This window comes from Mustela lutreola, chromosome 10 (assembly GCF_030435805.1).
Source record: "Mustela lutreola isolate mMusLut2 chromosome 10, mMusLut2.pri, whole genome shotgun sequence".
Taxonomy (NCBI): Eukaryota; Metazoa; Chordata; class Mammalia; order Carnivora; family Mustelidae; genus Mustela; species Mustela lutreola.
Genome location: NC_081299.1, coordinates 65,733,405 through 65,739,667, shown reverse-complemented (window position 1 = coordinate 65,739,667; position 6,263 = coordinate 65,733,405).

The window sequence follows — 6,263 nt, the reverse complement described above, 5'->3', positions numbered from 1 at the left end:
GAAGCTTGCAAGAAATGGCGATTAATAAAGAACTGCCCTAAAACCAATAGTTAACATTCTGCACATTTAACTGTGGACTAGACACTGTGCCACTGCATTTATTTTCCTAGTTTCTTCTTGAAACAATCTCATACTAATCACTAATAGTATCACTAATCACTAATCACTCATAGTATCTTTATTTCTCAAAGTATGCAAACAAAACTTAAGGACATGAGGTGACTTTGCCCAAATTAATTCCACGAGCAGAGTGGTAGCCCTGGCCGGTATTTGAAACCAGGTCTTCCTGCGCGGGAACAAACAGATGAGGATCGGACTTTTCAATTCATTCCTAAGACAGTGCACAGCCTTGTTTCCCATTTACACATTCAGTCATTCAGCACTGGTTTCGAACCTGGGGATGGATAGTGCTGAGTAAGATGAAAACACCACCCTCACATCGCATGCCATGTGCTCAGGGAGGCAGTCAGATACACAGACAGATATATCCATGCCCTGCATACTACAAAAGGGGTAAAAAACAGATCTCCTGGGGACCAGGATAACAGTGGACTCACCCAGTCTTAAGGCACTAGTAAAAGCTAGCAAATTAAAATTTAGACTAAGGCATGAATTGTAGGGCAGGAAGAAATTTCCTTCTGTCTGCCCTCCAAGGTTTTTCCAGGAGGTCTAGGAATTCAACGGGCCCGAGACGGATTAACACAAGGAAAAAACAAAGTTTCAGGATATGTGCATGGAGGCCCAATAATAAAATTGAGACCTGATGAAATGATAAAGCCAGGCAGTTTTTATACAATTTAGACAAAGAAACCATAAATTTGTGAGAACTCGGCAGGATAAAGAAAAGAGAGGGTTGGGAACTTTCATTAGTAAGGAATTCTAATTGGAATCTGCGCTAAGCTAGCTATAGATTGGTACACACACACACACACACACACACACACACACTGAGGTTTATTGTTACTGCTTTCTTGGCTTTTAAGTTCCCTCTCTTTGGTGATAAGGATATCTTTTTACTACTTAGTACAGGGAAGATACTTTTCATGTAACAGATTTATCTCCTCCTTTCTGGGGGTCAGAGAAGGTTCTAAATGTCTTTGCACCGACTGTTTCCCAAGTAGCCTCAATTCAAAATATTCAGTATGTCATTGTGATATATTTGAGGGCAGCCCACCTTGGGACCCTACAAAGTGCAAGGAAGACATGATGCAAGAGAGAGCACAGGGTCATCAGGGACCTCCAAGGATTTTAGCCTGCTGGCACAGATTGACAGCATCAAACTGGCCGTAATGACCCTAGGGAAAGGATTCGGCAATACGAAGACGCTAAAAGCAGGAGAATGGCATCATCAAAATTCAAAGTCTTAGGAAGAAGAGCTCGTTTTTTCCTGCTTTGTAACAAATATCATGAATCTAGAGGCTTTAAAACAACTCACATTTATTACAGCATAGTTTCCGAGGATCAAGAAACCCAACATGGTTCAAAAGAATTTTTTGCTCAGGGTGCCTCCCTCAAGACATTGGCCAACAGTGATCCGATCTTTCTCTGGGAAGGAATCTAACACTAAGCTCTGGTTGTTGGCAGAATTTAATTCTTAGCAAGTGTAAGACTGAGGTCCGGTTTTCTTTGCTGATTGCCAACCTGAAGCTACTCTCAGCTCCTGGAGATTGCTCCCAGTTTCTTGACAATGGCCTTTGCACTCGTCTTATACAACATGGCAGCAACAGAATCCTCCAAAGTCAGCAGCAGAATCTTCTCTGTGTCTGTCTCCTTCATGCCTGAGTCTCTGCCTTCAGAAAGCATCCCTTTCTTTTAAGGGCTTGTCCAATTTTTTCAAGGCCACTGAAGACAATCACTTTCTTAAAGACAATAAATGAATTATGGAAGTGATACCCCATCATTTTTAGATCTCTGCCACACTCCAGGGGAAGGAGTTGTACAAGGAGGTAGGCCATTGGGAGGCCGTGATAGATTTCTGACTATAACAAAGGACAAGACTAGAATCCAAGCGATTAATTTTTAGCCTTTTGCAGTTACTCATTAATTCATTCATCCATTCATCCATCCGTTCTTTCTTCTCTTAATAAAGATATATTGAGTACCAATATGCCACACTCTGTGCTAAACTCTGGGACATAAACATAGATTCTACCTCATAAAACCAACCCAGAATGAAATTAGGTGAGGCACTGCATGAACCTAAGAATAAGATTAGGTGCAATAAAGAATTTAAGGGAAACACATAACAATCTTCTGGTTCTTTTTAAAGTATTTTTAGTTATTAGACCATGGGCAACAGAAAATGAAAAAGCTACCTTCACAGAAAAACCACAGGATGAATGGATGTCATCTTTGCTGGATTAGGAGGTAACATGACCATCTTTTTTGAGGTACTAGAGTACGTACAAGAGCTGCGGTGTAGGGGCGCCTGGGTGGCTCAGTGGGTTAAGCCCCTGCCTTCGGCTCAGGTCATGATCTCAGAGTCCTGGGATCGAGTCCCGCATCGGGCTCTCTGCTCAGCAGAGAGCCTGCTTCCCTCTCTCTCTCTCTCTCTGCCTGCCTCTCCATCTACTTGTGATTTCTCTCTGTCAAATAAATAAATAAAATCTTTAAAAAAAAAAAAAAAAGAGCTGCGGTGTATACCTTTTGTCAGTTAAAAAATATACTTTTAAAAAACCACATAATATAAAAGTAATTGATATTTTCATTAAGTTTTGAGGATGCTATTTATTTATAAGGAAACAAATCTTCTTAAAAAGTATATAAAGGCTGTTTAAAGAGAAAGAAATGGAAGGTGGAGAACTATGAAGAGAGGATATTCCCATCTCTCAAGTCTGAGGTTGGTGGGATTAATGAGCAGTTGAAATCATTCCAGGGCCTCCCTGGAGTAAAGCCCTAAATCCTACACTCCAGCCCTCAAAAACTGAATGGCTAAAATTTTTTTGTCACTTGAGATAATCCTGGAGCTGAATAAGGGAACCACCTCTCAAAGCAGTGAGCATCACCCATGTTGTGTGGCGAGTCCGGGAGACCAGGGAGCCAGAGCTACCTCACCTAAGAGACATCAAAACGAGGCTCCGCCTTCTCTCTCTTTCTTCACTCTCCCCGTTCTTCTTCGGCAGCCTCTTGCCGGTACAAACCTGGGGTCATGTACTTCCCAGTACTGTCTTGCCTCGAAGATTTCATTTTCCTTCCATCCACTTGGTTTCCCACCTCATAGTTCCTTCTTTTTTATTTCTGCCCTCTCAGTATTTTTCCTTCCTTGGCCTTCTCCTTCCTCCTCTGTAGTTTCCCCCACCTCTGCTTGCCGTACCTTAGCTGCTTGATTTACGACAAAAATGAATTAAACGAAATAGATGAGTGACAACTTAGGAGTCGTGAAGATTAAAGAGGAGCCTGGTATTAGCCGTTGTGACACAATCTACTTTTCTGAAAGGAGATAGAGCATATTTAAAGAAAAGTGTCTCTTTGAGAAAATAAAAATAATAAAAATGAACATTTTTCTTATGGTTAAATCATTCCCTTTCCTTATGATTAAACATTTACTTTGTCATTTATTGATTACATATTATTCTGTATTAGACATCGAAAGTGAACTGATTTAAACTCAGACTCAGTCTCAGGAAGAACAGCCAACAACAATGACAGGTTCATTGTCATAACACAGGGTGTTTTTACATTGAAGAAGCACTGTAATTTGGCATATCAATAAACAAAAAAGATAAAGATAATATGATAATATCGATTCAAGTGATAAACACTTAAACTCTGACACCCACTCATTATATTAAAAAAGAGCCTTAGGGGCACCCCGGTGGCTCAGTTGATTGACCACAGGACTCTCGATTTCTGCAGGGGTCAGGATCTTAGGGTTGTGAGACTGAGTGAACCCTGCCCCCCCATCAGGCTCTGCACTTAGTGTGGAGCCTGCTCAGGATTCTCTCTCGTGCTCTCTCCCTCTCTAAAAATAAAAAGTTTTTTTTTTTAATTTTTAAAAACCTTAACTTTGAATAGAATGGATGTTCCCTAATCCAATACAGTGTCTGGTAATAAGTGAACAAATTTAGCATGCACCATATTTAATGGTGTAATACTGAACCAGTTTTCCAAAAGCAAGGCTTTATTACCAGCTCTAATCAATATTGTACGGAAAGTTAGACATGAAGTAAGTTAAGGTAGAGGAATAAAAAGTATAAGGATTAGAAAGGAAAAAATAAACCCAGTTATTAGCATAAGCATGACTTTATATGTGAAAAACAAGGAACATTATATGCACTATAAGCATTCATATGTAAATTTAGCAAGCTCAGTGGATAAAAGGTAAATTGCCAGAAATCTATTAGATTCCTCTTATAAGAACAACAGGAAAATTAATAAAATAGATGAAATAAAAGATAAAAAATAAAAGATACATGAAAATTTTAGGAATAAATGTATCATGTGACTTACAAGACTAGAACTAACGGAAAAACATACCATGTTCACATATTGGAAGACATTATTATAAAGATATTGTATCAGCCTGAATACAGTCAGGAGAAAGAAACCACACGGTAGGATCTGAGAAAGTTTAATTTAAATAACTATTTACAGTAACAGCATATGGTAGTGATGAGGGATTAGCTAGAGGTAAAAAACCAAAAACTATAGTAAAGAGCAGATGTCAGGATCTCAGGAATGATCTTACCCTTAGGGTGAAATAAGATACAGAGGAAGATGTCCCAGCAGGTGTACGAGCAAGACCTGGTTATGGCCTTGTCTCACTAAATGGCAAAGAAGTGCCTGTGGTGCAGAAGGGAAAATGGCTGGAAATTCACCCCCTCGTGTGCTAGGGAAAGCCACAGCGAGAGGTGTCTCACTGGAGTCACCTGGCTGCAAAACCGCTCAAGGGGGGATCCTGGGGAACACGGTGGGCTGGTGGTGCTGCTGGCCCCCATACCCCAGAGGGCCCCGTCATTGAAATGGCTGTGCGTGCTGTAGGAGCGGGACCCTGAAGAAGCCCCACGTTTCAGAACCTGCAGAACCAGGAAGCAGAACCCTTCTCTTGCAACGACTCTCCAGAGCCCTCTATGACAGAACTGAACTTGGAGCCAACAGGCAAGGGCGGGGCATTTAAAGGGACAGCTTCCATCTCAGAGACTCCACAACAAAAGATAAATTTGGAACTAAGAGTCAATAAACAGATAACTGGAACAGAAGAACAGCAAAACTTGGGGACTCATTACTACAAACTATTGTAAAACCATCATAAACATGACAATGGGTAATTGATGAAAGAGAGATAAACTGACCAATTGCACGAAATAGAGTCCAGAGACAGACTCACACATACATAGTCACGTGATGACATATACACATATATGTATACCCCTCACATATACATATATATATAACTAGCACCCAGAGTACTCCCCTTGTCCCTGCTTCTAACCATAACATATATATATATATATACACATATATATATATATACCAGTACAGATCAAGAAATGATAGTTTATTCAATACATGGTTCTGAATTAACCAGATAGCCTTACAGAAAAGAAATTAATTTCTATCCATACTCAAAAACTTCCAGATGGATTGCAAATCTGCATGTGAAAGGTAAAACAATCAAACTTTTAGAAGAAAATTATAAGAGAACATTTCCAGACTTCAGAGTAGACAAAACATTCTTAAATAATATGCATAAACTGTTAACCATAAAATCTGATAAGGTGAAAAATATTCAAGTGAAGGATTTCTTATCAAATGACACAATTCTGGGAATGAAAATGCATCCCATAAATTTGGAGAGGAGAGTTCCAATTCTTACATTCAACAGAGAACTCATCTCCAGAATATTTCAATACCCACAGCTCATACACAGTGATTTTCGACTGAAAAATGAACACTTCTTGAACGGCCAGCAAGGCAGATGCAAAGATAATTCGATTTCATCGGTCACTAAGAAAATGAAAAATAAAGCCACACTGAGATACTACTATTCACCTAAAACAAAAAAAACCAACCACGTGTTAGCTAGAATGTGGCACAATGGCAATTCTGTTGCGGAGTTAGAAGTGGGTGTGATGACTTCGACCGCCCGCCCACGCCCCACCCGCCTGCAGCATCAGTGAAAGCTGAGCCTTGGCACGGTTTATGACCCAGCAGTTCTAGCATCTCTGCGTTCTCCTCAGCATACTCATCGGAGGACGAGCACAACAGTGTTCCTAGCAGCGCTGTTGATAATCTCCCAGACTGAAAACGACTCAAATGCCCAT